Here is a 14784-nt window from a genome sequence, read left to right on the forward strand (position 1 = left end):
GGTATGGGAAAATTGGATTGGGAACTCCTGAAGTTGTGGTTAACAACTTTGTCAAGGATCTGGGACTAGTGACTGGAGTTTTTCCCCTACATATTTGCAAAGGACCCATACAGTATTCCAGTCTAAGGCTGAGGAGACCTGCTTAGTGTGGTGGGGTTAAATGGCTCTGTCTCATATTTGGATGGTGCACATCTGATCCTAGTGGATCAGTGACTCTGATTTGAAGTCGTTGCTGTGGAGAAATACAAGCAACTGAGACACTCCACCCACCACGGACAACAACTGAAAGAGGATAATCAACCTTTCCTGTTACCACACAACCAGGTACCAGCGTACCACCTTAGAGGGTTCTGGGTGATTGGTCCATGTTAGGAGATCCATCCTAATTGATCCAGTTAGTTCAAACTCTCAAGTGGGAGAGTACAAAAGGTGTACAGCAACTACATGGCTAATGTCTACTAGCTGCTCAAATTTTGCTCGCCTCAGTGCTCTGTGGGGTCAGAAGTTGGCAGACTAAGTGGCAAAGTTGGACCAGGGGCCTGTGTCTCTTTCTCCACTTTGCTCCTCTTTCACACCCAGTTATTGGAGACTCCACAGGGCTGAGGGTCTGCTCCCTCCAATAAGCAGATGTGCTGGGGCTTTGTGCCTGTCAGAGTCAAAGGAAGATCAATGCTGCCTTGGCCTGGCCACTACCCTCTGCCATCAGCCAGTTAGGTGAGCTGAGGCATGCTTCCCTCAGGTACTAAATAGCCACTGTGGAGTGTTCCACCTGAACTCAGTCTAATCCTGAGGGTAATAAGTCAGCAAATGCTTTTCTCCCTCAGCCACCATGCCTTGCCCAGCAGCTCTGAAGCACTGGTATCCCTATATAGAGAGGTCTGGTTTCCTCTGGCAGTCCTCAGAGTTGTGGAGGTGTCTCTCTAAGATAAGATCCTGGCTAGATCACTCTACTGTTGCTGAATCTTTGTGGGAAGTGACCCTGCACAGTTCCCAGGTGACTGCCACAGCCAGGGAGTTGGAGTAGGAGCAACTCTGGGAGTGTGGGGCACAAGGAACAAGCAGCAAGCAGGGACACTGCACATGGTTCTGGGAGTGCAGGGCACTCAGTAATTTCAGCAAGGAGAGTGCTTGGCCCACAACTTTGGCAGGGCAGGGCACTGTGCCAAGGCTCTAGGATAGGATTCGGGGCACATAACTCAAGCAAGGCAGAGTGTGGGGTGCATGGCTGTACCAGGGAGGATTGCCTGGCTCTAGCAGGGCAGGGCACCTGGATCTGGTCAGGCAGAGCTGAAGCTCTGGCCTGGAGGAGCGCAGGGCACTTGGTCCAGCAGGGTTGGGGGCACTGCTCATGTGCCTCTTCCTGCAGTCTTTGCAGAGGTTAGGTTTCTGGATCATCAGGCAAGGCGGTATGGGTGGACCAGAAGTTCAGAATGGCAGGGGAAATGTTAGTTCAATTTTCCTGCCTGGCAAGAGAGTGCTCAGGGTCACAACAGGGTCCCTCTGGGGAATCAGTCCCTACTTCCTACAGCTCTCACCCATGGGTGAGACAAGAGGTCCTCAGTTCACTGCTTGCCTGTAGAAACCCTACAGGAGCAAACAAAGAGAAAAAAAAAAAAGGCAATTTTCTTGGGGGAGGTGATGGACACTTTTCCTTTGGGATGAATTTTGTACCTGATATTTGCTTTCTTGAAGTTGCAGCTTGCCTCAGCAGAGGTGACCTGCCGTTATCGTTCTCTCTCAGCTCAGCTCAGCTCCTAGTCTTCAGCTTAATTGGGAACTTTCTAGACATTATCCTTCCCACTGAACAGGTGCTTCTGTCGAAGGCTGGCTCCAGTGGGCCATCTTGTCCCTCCTCCTACACTACCTAAAGTGATTTAAAGATTCAATGCAGTCTTTTCCAGACTTCAAACTGCAGGTCTATGGTTATGAAAATGACATAATACTGGCATAAATATGGAGACATAGACTTATGGAATGGAACTGAGAACCTAGATATGAAGCCATTCTCATGTCCACATCTGATCTTTGATGAATCAAGCAAAAATTTCCAATCAGGAAAAAAATCTCAGTTCAATAAATGGTGGTGGGAAACAGGGTAGCCACCTATAAAAGAGTAAAACAGAAGCCGTACCTCTCACAACTCATAAAAATTAGTTCACAATGGATAACAGACTTAAACTTAAGAGATGAAACAATAAGAATTCTAGAAGAAAATAGTGGCAAATCTTTTATAGATTTTGACCTAGGCAAATAATTTATAAAGAAAACTCAAAAAGCAATCACAGGCATAATATAAATAACTAGGAACTGATCAAACCAAAAAGTTTATGCACAGCCAAGGAAGCAATCAGTAGAGCACCTGTGGAATAGAAAAAAATATTCACATGCTATATATCAGATAAAAGGCTGATACCCAGAACCTAGGAAGAGTTTGATCAAGTCAACAGAAAAGGATCAAAGCAACCTCCTTACATTTATTTTTGTTTTAAGCATATATATATGCTTAATATTTCTTTTTATAACATTTAGAACTAGAACCAGAGAAGTTTGCCTACTATTGACATTTCTATTCAACATAGTGCTGGAGGTTCTAACCAGAGTAATCAGATAACAGAGGGAAATCAAGGGTATCTAAATGGGAAAAGAAGAGATCAACCTTTTTCTCTTTATGGAAAATATGATTTTGCATCTAGAACATATCTATACAAGTAAATATCTATATATCTAAAACATATTGTATATATCTATATATGTATATATCTACATCAATATGTATCTATATCTACACACACATGCATATAATATATATATATATATATATTTATTTATTTAGAGATAGAATCTCATTCTGTTGACCTAGGTAGAGTACTGTAGCATCATAGCGTACAGCAACCTAAAACTCTTGGGCTCAAGCAATCCACTTGCTTCAGCCTCCTGAGTAGCTTGGACTACAGGTCTCCACCACAGTGAGGGTAGTTTTTCAATTTTTAGTGGAGAAATAGTCTCATTCTTTCTCAGGCTAGTCTTCTTATTCTCCCAATGTGCTAGGATTACAGGTGTTATCCACCACTCCAGGACTAGCACACATATTTATTGATGAATCAATGAATATAATTTAAAAAGCAATTATAAGGTACACCTGTGGTTTGTTATATAGCAAAAAGAGAGACAAAGCAACTCAAAAAATGGGAAAAATATACAAACATAATCTTTTAAAATAATGATAGAACAATGGCCCAGAAGCTCATGAAAAATACTCAGCATATTTAACCATCAGGGAAATGCAAATCAAAACCACAATGAAATATCATCTAACTCCAGTGACAATAGTGCATGTAGAAAAGTCCCAAAGTACCAGATTCTGGCAAGGATGCGGCGATATTGGAACAATTTTACAATGTTGTTGAGACTGCAAAGTAGTACAAGCCTTATGAAAATTAGTATGAAGATTCATCAAAGAACTTACTAAAAATAGACATAACATTTGATCCAGTGATCACACTACTAGGTATCTACCAAAAGGAATAAAAGTCATAGCCATTTTGTCATAAAGACACTCGCACTAAATGTTTATAGTGACAAAATTCACAATTGCAAAGTTGTGGAGACAAATCAAATGCCCAAGAGTACATGAATCGATTAATAAAACACAGTGCATATATAACATAAAACACTACTCAGTCAAATAAAATGCTAACCTAGTATCTTTTGTATACTAGGAGAATTGGAAACAATTTTCTTAAGTGAACTATTTTGAGAATAGAAAAACAAACATAACACTCAATACTAAATGGGAACTATTTGATCAAAACTTCTCACATATGCAAACAAAACTCAGCAGAGAGTAGGGAGATAGAAAGAAGGGATTGGTAAATCCACACCCACTGGGTACAATACATAATATTTAGGTGGGGGACACACTTATGACCTTGACTCAAACAATATAAAATCAATTTATGGAACCATAACATTTGTACCTCTGTAATATTCTTAAATTTATAAAAGGAGAAATTTGGATGATAAAAAAGTGACACAAATATTACGTATTGTCTAGGTATACTAGATCTTATATGCAGTGTTGTGGCCACCAAAAAAAGTGTTATGGGTCATATCCAGTAACATTTTGTTTGGTATTATAATTACTTGAGTCAAGTATTAATGAAAATTATGTTTTTTTAAATCAAGAAGCCCTCTGATTAATGATTTGGTTTCTAATTCTCTTAATATGGAAAATAAGGGTGCTCCTCACATATTTTTGAACATACAGTGGGTAATAATTTACTATTAATAAAAAATGGAATTCTGAAAATTTATATGTAAATGTTTGATATTATAATCTTCTTTTGGTTTGCCACTTAATAAATCTGATTATATATCTAGAAAGCTTAAATCCAGATCTATTTAGACCATAGCAACTTTACCAAAGTAGTGTCACCCTACATTGCTTCTCAGTAGTTAGCTGTATCATCTATTTATCTGTGCAATAAACTAAGATGAGAATTGAAACACAGTTATTATATTTAATATTGACAAATTATTGGTATCATTTAGAAAGAGAACTTAAAGTCATGGTTGGAAAAGAACCAAAACAATATGAGATTATTGGTTTTGTGAAAAAGTATATAAAAATGTTTAGTCTATATATTCTAAAAGGCTTTTCAAGTGAAGATGAAAAATGAAACAATTTTAGAATATTTAGAACTAAGCTTCAATGAAAGAGAAGAAATTAAAGATATTGTAACAATATGGGGTTAATTGATGAAAGAAAATTTTACAAAGCATCCTATATAAACTGTGCTTAGTGGACCATCACTATACCCACCTCACCTTGTAATTTGTTAGAGATGCAAGATTATGGTGAAGTCAAGATGGAGGATAAGAAGCACTCCACCTGTCCTACTCTCAAGGAAAGGATTGTAAATTGCAAGTAGATGGTCTCCTATGGATGGACTGAATAGGACATTATGAATAATTACAGAAGTGACTGGAAGCAACCAAAATGAAGGAAGAGGAGGCAGAGTCATATCTTCAGCAAGATCAGAAGGTACCTGGGGAAAAGCACTAACATATAGGGAATGGTCAAAGAAGAGAATACTAGGACTTCATAATTTTTCCACAAATATTGCAACCTGAGCTTTGAGCCTCCCACAACCATACCAGGTCTCCATAGTGATCAAGTTGCTGCTTGAAGAATATGTAGCAGCATTGTACCAGAGAACAGGCACTTTTGGGAACCAGTGGCTTCTGATTCTGGCTTGCTGCAACTAAAACTACTCTGAGATCTCAGATTCAACATGCCCAGTTTTTATGGAGTTATCTCCACTGTAGCTGCCTCCCCATTTCTCATGTCAAGATATGGAAGGTATGAAGAGGACAGAAACTCTCCTGTCCACTATGACTGGATGCCATCCATCCCCCGACTACCTTAGATCAAAACAGAGCACGCAAACATGGTTACCAGCATCAACTGTTGCCCTCCGTATAGCACTGTCACCACCACCTCAGTAACAATGCAGCAGCTACCACAACCAGACCTAGGTAAATAGAAACTCCCAGACTCTGCAACTAATCCTAGGTACACTGACTACTTCCTCGGCATCACTTAGTTAAAATTGCTCTTCCCGTGTCCTCCCCATTCTTGGGCTCTCACCTTGTACTGCCTGCTTCTACCACAAACTTACCAGCTGCTATAGCACCACCACTACCCCTTATACAGACACTGCTGCAAACTCACTGTCCCAAGACTTGGGTAAAGTATAAACTAAAGTGCTTACACCTGCAAATATTGTCTAAATACCTTAGCATGGCTTCCATCACCACTGCCACAGGGATATGTGGCCAGATTAACTTTCATACCACCTATCTCCATGGAGAGGAACTCACTCAGGACCTTAATTAAGCTTTCAACAGTAGCCTGGGGACCCAAAAACCATGATACATGAACTTTCCCCAGGACTGGCTTGAACTGTGACAACCATAGAGGAGTTGGATATCAGAAAATAGCTTCATGAAAGGCTCTCAGTACATTTATTTCTCTCCTTTCAAGTTAATCCTTTGGAGTACTGTACAAGAGACCTCTTTTTATTTTCTTATGCGTGGGAATTTCCAGCAGAGCATAACAGATATACCACAAACTTATCTGCCTTGAGATGAGAAAAGAGGTTTCAGATAAGAAGTAACCAGCATAAGAACTATGGCATCATAAAAAAGCTGATGATTTGAAGCCCCTAAAAGACCACAACCTTAAGAAAATTAACAAAAAGTTATGGAATTTAGGATATGGATGACAAATAAGATGGCTAGGATTTATGAGAAAGTTGAACATCAACCCAAAGAAACCAAGAAAAAATTCAGAAAATGAATGAAAACTTTCCTAATGAGATAGATAACATAAGAAAAGATATAACAGAACTTAAATAAAAAGAAAGAGTAATTTAGGGAATTTTTAAATAGAGCAAAAAGGTTAACAACAGCATAGACCAAAAGAAGAAAAACGATCAGGTCTTGAAAACAAGGTACATGAATTAATCCAGTCAATTAAAAAAGTAGAGAAAAAGAATCAAGAAGAATTAGCATTAACGCAGAGAAATATTAGACCATGTAAAACTAGCTAATAAGAGAATCACAAGTATTCCTGTTGGAGAAAAAGAAAATGAAAAAAACAAATGGAAGTTTTATTGGAGATATAATTAAGAAAAATTCCCCTGCTTTTGCAAGAGATTTAGAAATCCAGATAAAAGGTCATTAAACATTTGGAAGATTTATAGCAAATAGGATGTCAAGAGGTACGTAATAATCAGTCTGACTAAAGTCAAACTAAATAAGAAAAACCCACAAGCTTCAAGATGAAAACAACAATTAACTTATGAAGAGAATTTCATCAGTCTAATGATAAGCTTCTCAGCTGAGACCTTAGAAGCCAGAAAAGGATTTGGGTGCTATGTTTAATTAACTTACGTAAAAATTTTTATATTTTTTTTCTCCAAGACAAGAAAACAGTAAATGAATTGGCTCTACAATAAATTTTATAAAATGCACTGTACATTAAATAGAACAACAGATACCAGTATAAAAATATTCAAAAGCTAAAATTAAGGCTCTCACAAAACAGTGCACCAGAGGGAAATGAAAGCAACAAAGTATCATTCAACATAATGGACAGAATAATATCTCACATATAAATACTAACATTGAATATAAATAGACTCACTATCCCACTGAAAAGTTGTAGATCTACTGAATGGATAAAAAACACAAGCAAAGTGTATGCTGCTTCCGAGTATCCTATCTAACTTGCAATAACTCTCATAGGCTTTAAATTAAATTCTACTTATTTAATGGTGAAAAAGACAAAGATAGTCATTATATAATGCTAAAAGGAACAACTTAGAAAAACATATGAGAACCCTAAATATATGTACACTTAACACAGGAGATCCCATATCCATAAAATAAATTCTAATAGATCTAAGCAAAAACATAAATAACAGCACTGCACTATCCAGGATCTTCAATATACCAACAAAACTGGATATATAACTGAGGTAGAAAATCAGCACAGAAATCATGGATGTAAAAGGGACTCTGGATTTTTTTTTTCGCAGTTTTTGGTCAGGGCTGGGTTTGAACCTGCCACTTCTGGCATATGGGGCTGGGACCCTACTCCTTGAGCCACAGGTGCCACCCTGGAACAGACTTTGGTAGACTACATCAAAAAATATACATTTTTTCACTAAATCCTTGGACATGATGAATCATATTTTAGACCACTAAATAATCCTCAGCAAATTCAGAAAAATAAAATCATACCAAATATCTTCTTAGACCACAGTGGAATAAAACCAAAAAAATAATTTGAAGAAGAACTCTATAGCTCCACAATGTCATGAAAACTAAACAACCACATGCTGGATGATCCTTGAGTCAATGACAAAATTAATATGAAAATCGATAGATTTCTGGAACTAAATTAATAAAAAGGATATACTATTTCAAAAATCTATGAGATCCAGAGAAAGTAATGATAAGGGGGAACTTCATAGCCTTTAGTTTACATCACAGATACAGAAATATCACATATTAACAACCCCAGTTCACACCTCAAGGAACTAGAAAAAGAACAAATGAAACCTAAAGCTAGTAGAAGATAAAAAGTAACAAAGCTCAGAGCAAAGGTAAATGAAATAGAATGCAAAAAAATATATACAATCAACAAAATGAAAACTTGATTGTTGAAAAGATAAAAAAATTAATAGAACACTAGCTGAATTAACCATAAATATAAAAATTGACTATAATTAGCTCAAGAGGATAGAAAAAGGAGACAGTATAACTGATACCACAAAATGCAAAATACCGTATGTGACTACTATGAATACCTTTATGCAAATAAAGTATAAAACTTAGAGAAAAGGGATACATTTGTCGAAACACACAACCTTCTAATCCTGAATCAGGAAGAAATAGAGATAATGAACAGGCCAATAATAAGTAATTAAAAACCTCCCAAAAAGAAAATCCCAAGACCAGATGAATTTACATCCAAATTCTATCAGACCTCCAAAGAAGTGACATCAATTCTACTAAAAGTATTCCATAATATCAATAAGGAAAGAGCTATGCTTATCTCATTGAAAGAAGTCAGTATCACCTTAATACTCAAATGAAGAAAGGACACAACAACAAAAAATTGAATATCCTTTACTAATACAGGTGCTAATGTCCTCAAAAATTCTAGCAAATCATATTCAATAGAACATTAAAGAGATAATTTACTATGACTAAGTGAGTTTCACCCCAGCAATGAAAGGATGGATCAATAAACATTAATCAATACAAGTTATTCACTACAGAAACACAAATAAAAATAAAGACTAACTGATCACCTCAGTAGGTTCAGAAAATGCATTCCATGAACTTCCACACTCTTTCTTAATGAAAACCCTCAACAAACTAGTCATTGAAGGAACCTACTTCAAACTAAGAAATGAATATAAGAGAAACCCGCAGTCAACGTCATACTGGCTGGGGTAAGGTTGAAAATAATCCCCCTAAAATTAGAAGACAAGAGTGCCCACCATCATCACTTCTGTTCAACACAGTACTTAAGACATAGCCACAGCAATCAGAAAAAGGTAAAAAATAAATGACATTCACACGGGGAACTAGGAGTTAAAACTAATTCTGTTTGACAAAGATATGATACTGTATCTAGAAAATTCTATATACTCCAACAAAAGTCTCCTAGAACTGATAAATGAATTGATCAAGTCAGAGGTTACAGAATCATTGTATATACCAATAAACTGTAAGCATTTCTATATACTTAGAATAGTCAACCTTAGAGTCAAATCAGGAACTTAAAACCATTTAAAATAACTATAAGGAAAATAAAATGCCTGGAAATATGATTATCCAAGGAGATGAAAGTTTACTAAAAGAAGAACTTTAAAATACTTATAAAAATCTTATATGTCACAAACACATGGAAAAAACCCCATCCTCAAAGATTGGAAAAATCATCATTGTTAAAATGTCCATATTGTTCAAAATTACTTGCAAATTCAACACAATATAGATAAAAATACCAATGTCTTTTTTCACATATTTAGAAAAAAATCCTGAAAATCCTAAACTTTATATGAAATAAAAAATTACCCTGAATAGCCAACATGGATACAGTGGCTAAATCTACAATCTTTTTTTTTTTTTCTTACTGATGTTTTGATTTTCAGAGTTTTTTAAAGACTTATTATCACTTTGTTGTGTTATACATATTGAGCTTGTATTTTTTTGTTTCTTTGCTGTTTTAATTACTCTAAACTATGTCACTGTCTCTGCCATCTGAGTCAATGCATTGTAATATGAAATCTCTATTTATGAATGAAATCTAATAAAGAAAATATACATGACATATCTTAAAAAGAGAACAAATAAAGAAGGCATTACAGTCCTTCATTTCAAATTGTATTTCAAGTCTATACTAACATAAATAGTATCACACTGATATAAAGGTAGATGCATAGATCAATGGAACAGAATAGAGAACCCAGAAATAAAACCATACAGCTACAAACAATTGATTTTCTACAAAGCACACAAAAACACACTAAAGAAACGTTGCCCTATTTAGTAAATGGTGCTGAGAAAATTGGATGGTCAAATGAGAAGCATAAAACAGGATCCCTACTTCTCACCATATACAAAGATTAACTGAAGATGGATTAATGACTTAATATATGAGCTAAAACATAAGAAAGTTTTGGTAGAAAACATAAGACAAATTTTCTACCCCTGAGCATAGGCCATAAGCAAAGAATTTACAACTAAGATTCCAATGGTAAATACAAAAACAACAAAAATAAATAAATTTAAATAAATTAAAAGTTTCTACACACCAAGGTAAATAATCAACAGAGTACATAGACAATATAAATAATGGGAGAAAATATTCACAAACTGTATTTCTTATAAAGGAGTAATATTGAAGGAAGAAACAAATAATCACATTTAGAAAGTGGGCAGAAGTCATGAATATAGATTTTTTTCAAAAGAAGATAGAGTAATGTTGAATAAATATGAAAAAATGATCAAAATCACAAATTATCAGGGAAATGAAAATTAAAACCATAATGAGGTACCACCTTACCCTTATCACAATGGCTGTTATTAAAAAATTGAAAAACAATAGATGTTGACATGCATGTAATAAAAAGAAGGCTGAATTCTGTTAATGGGACCTTAAGTTCATAAACATTAATGAAGAACAGTGTTAAAATTTATCAAAGAACTAAAATTAGACCTACCATTGGATACAACAATCTCACTACTAAGTATATACCCAAAGAAATAGAAACCACCATATTCTTTCCCTCGGATTTTTACTACAAGGGCAAATAATACTGTCCAAGGGTCTCATTTATCTATTTTTTGCCTCACCCATATTACTCAAGTCTCTTCAATTCAATTCATCTTGTTTGCCATCCATATTCTGAATTCCATTTCTGTCATTTCTACTTCTTTAAGTTGGGAATTTTCTGCTATAGCTCCATTGTGGTCCCTTGGGGGCATTGATCTGTTCTAATTTTTCATGTTGTCAGATTTCTTTTCTGAATTATCCTCATTCGTGGTTTCTTTTCTCAACTCTGAACTAAAAGGTTAGGATGTTTCTAAATCATAATTGAGGATTTTCCTGCTGCATTTGAATAACGACAGATCCATAGTTGGTGCTGTAGTATCAGTTGTAGTAGCAGCTGGATGTGATGTTCATTCTTGATTTTCTGTAAACCTTGCTTTATCCAGGTCTCAGTGAACTGGCAGCTTGAGACATGGAGATACTTGGTGGGGCTCTGGACATTGGAGCAGAACTTCCAGAACTGCTACATTGGTGAACGCTCTGGGATGGGGTCTTGTGTGCCAGGCTCAGCAATGAAGACTTTGGGGTGGTGTTTCAGGCACCAAGGAAGGTCAAGGTAGCCAAGTGCTCAGGGATGGTGTGACAAGTTCTGGAGAAAAAGCTTTAGGGCCCAGGCTAGGACTGGGACAAATACACAGTGTCCAAACAGGACTTAGAATTGGGAAGATTCATGGGAGACAGCGGAGATGATATTACTTGGATGGCAAAGCCAGGGGCATCAGCTCAAGGAGATTGTGCAGGCATGGAGGGCTGAGCCCAATCTGGCAATGTGGAAGGCTGAAGACTGAACTGTAAGTTTTGGGTGCCACTCAGAAGCCACATCAAGTGGGACAGACGTGGGTACCTGCAGACCTAGGATTATGGAGTTTCTATGCCCCTCTAGGAATCACAGAAGTGGAGCAGTGGCCTGTTGTCTCCCTGACTGATCATAGCCCACCAAGCCCCGCCATCGTTAGTTCCTATTCCTAGATTACCCTGCGCTCTGTGAGGGAAGTGTTAGGTTTCCAGCCACTAAATATGACTTAGAGGAGCCACGTGTCAATCTGCTCCCTTCCCAACCTGCTACAGACCTAGTGTGGTACATCCAATAGCTTTCATGGCCCTAGCTGTTTTCCATTTAGCTCCGTGCCCACTGTCTGATAAGACAGCTTTGCGCAGAATTCAGGTCGGTCCCTAGATCAAGCCAGCAGGGAGAGGTAGAGAACAAAGCAGGCCAGCCAGTAGCTCAGATCTTGAAGAAATCCCTGAGTGTAGTCTCTACTTTTTTATCTGTATTTACCTAACCTGTTTCTTTTGTAATTTTTTTTTTAATTTACCCCTGCACTTCTGGTGTCCCACATTGTTTCTCTGTGATTTTCCAATGTTATTTCTGAGCAGAGCAATCTGATGCGAGTAGTGGCTATTGGGAGGCTGCTTCTAGTCCACCTGTTTCTTTTTTTCAATTCTTGAATTTCATTGCTTTCTAAGGTTAAATAATATTCTGATATATCTCACATTTTATTTATCTATTAATCCATTGATTGATATTGGGCTTGTTTCCACCTTTTGGCTATTGCAAATACACATGTTTAAATTCCTGCTTTAAATTGTTTTATGTATATACCTATAAGTGAAATTGTTGGACTATATGGTAATTCTGTTTAACTTTTTAACAAACCACCAATATGTCTTATACAATGGATGCACCAATTGGCATTTCCTCCAGCAATGTAAAAGGAATTCAATTCCTCCGCATACTTAACCATGTTTTATTTATTTCTGATTTTGGAGTAATAGCCACCCTAATAAATATGAAGTTGTATCTCATCATGGTTTTTACTTGCATTTCCATAACGATTAGTAACTGTGAGCATAGCTTCTCATGCTTATTATCCATTTTAATATATTCTTTGGAGAATTGTATATTCAAGTTATTTACCCACTTCTTTTTTATATTTCAAATTAATATGAGGTACAAATTTTTAGGTTACATTGTTCTCACTTCCAATGTAAACTTCAAGTTGTAAAAGAACCCCTCACCTAAAGAGTGTGCTAAAAACGCTGCACATTGTGCACATTAGATGAGATCTGGCCAAATGCCCTCCCACCTCTGGCTAGTCATCTTCTCCACTGCCCCCTCCCCTCTCCGTCCTCACCCCACCTGGTTGCGAGACTATATTTGTGTTTTATCCTTCCTATGAGTGTGTAATTGTTACTATATCAGTTTTAGATTAGTATTCAGTACTTGGATATTTTTTTTCCATTCTTAAGACATTTTACTAAGAATGTGTTTTCAACTCCATCCAGGTAAACATAAATATGCAAAGTCTCCATCTTTCTTACAGATGAAAGTACTCCATGGTATACATATACCACAATTTGTTAATTCATTCCTGGTTTTAGGGTATTTAGATTGCTTCCACAACTTGGAAAATATGAATTGTGCTGCAATAAACATTCTTGTGCAAATGTCTTTGTGGCAAAATGATTTACTATTTGTTGTTGAGGTATAATGTTTTTAAAATATCCTGGATACTAACCCCTTATAGGATCACATACAGGAATTTGTAAATGTTTTCTCTCCTTCTTTAGGTTGCCCTGTGGTGCCTTTGATAATGTCCTTGAATACACAACAGTTTTAATTTTGATAAAGTCTAATTTATATTTTTGTTTTATACCTGAATTTTTGACATCATATCCAAGAAGTAATTGCCACATCCAGTGTTAAGAATAATTTTTTCAATATTTTCTTTTAATAGTTTTATAGTTTCACAGACATACTTCAGAGATCTATCAGGTTTGATTCCATACTACTGCAATAAATCAAGTGTTGGAATAAAACAAGCAACAAGAACTTTTGGTTCCGTTCTGTAGAAATGTTATGTTTACACTATCCTGTAGTCTATAAAGTATACAGCAGCATTATGTCTAAAAATAGTGCATATACCTTAATGAAAAATTACTTTATTTCTAAAAAAAAGATAATTATTTTCTGAGCCTTCAGCAAGTTGTATCTTTTCCTGGCAGAAGATTTTCACTCAATGTTGATGGCTGCTGACAGAAGAGGGTGACAGTTGATATAGGCTGAAGTGTCGGTGGCAAATTCTAAAAATAAGACAAAAGTGAATTTTAACTGAATTGAATGACTTTTTCTTTCATGAAACATTTTTTTCACTGCTGTTTGATAGCCTCTTACCCACAATAGAGCTTCTTTCAAAATTTCAGTCAGTTTTCTCCAAATCTGCCCATGTTTTATCAGGAAAGTTTATGATGTATTCTAAATTGTTTGCTTTCATTTGAACAGTGTTCACAGTATTTCCACTAGGAGAGAGTCTATCTCAAAAAGAAACAATAAACACTCTTTTTGTTCCTCTATGAGAATTAATTCCTCATCTGGTTTAGAATTAGCAAGAGATTTCAGCAATTCCATGTCATCATTGTAGTTTTCTTATCCTTTCCACCACATTTGCACTGACTTCATCCACTGAAGTACTGAATTTCTCAAACTCATTCTTGTGGGTTGAAATTAATTTCTTCCAAACTCATGTTAATGCTGGTATTTCAATTGGTTTCCATGAATTATGAAAGTTTTTAATTACATTAAAATGTTAAATCCCCTCCAGAAGACTTTCCATTAAGTTTGTCCAGATTCCAGCTCTATCCATGTGAACATGAAGGACGGAAAGTGGAAAATGTTCTTCTTAGCAAAGTATCACAGGAATGGAAGAAAAGGTATCCAATGTACACACACCTATTATGAAATTAATTTAAACCTTTTTATATGAAAGCTATAACCTAATAACAACCTAAGGATATGGGGAGGGGGAGGGAGGGGGGTGAGGGATTCGAGGGTTCACTTCTGTGGTTCATCTTGCAAGGGTACAAGTGAA

At 36.2% G+C, this 14784-nt stretch overlaps 1 pseudogene; it reads left to right on the forward strand.

The window, feature by feature from the left end:
• Positions 1–5450: 5450 nt before the first annotated feature.
• Positions 5451–14784, forward strand: part of LOC100942368 — an 88041-nt pseudogene continuing 78707 nt past the window's right edge.

The sequence above is a fragment of the Otolemur garnettii genome, unplaced genomic scaffold (assembly GCF_000181295.1).
Source record: "Otolemur garnettii isolate 467f Iridium unplaced genomic scaffold, OtoGar3 scaffold00311, whole genome shotgun sequence".
In the NCBI taxonomy this organism is placed as follows: Eukaryota; Metazoa; Chordata; class Mammalia; order Primates; family Galagidae; genus Otolemur; species Otolemur garnettii.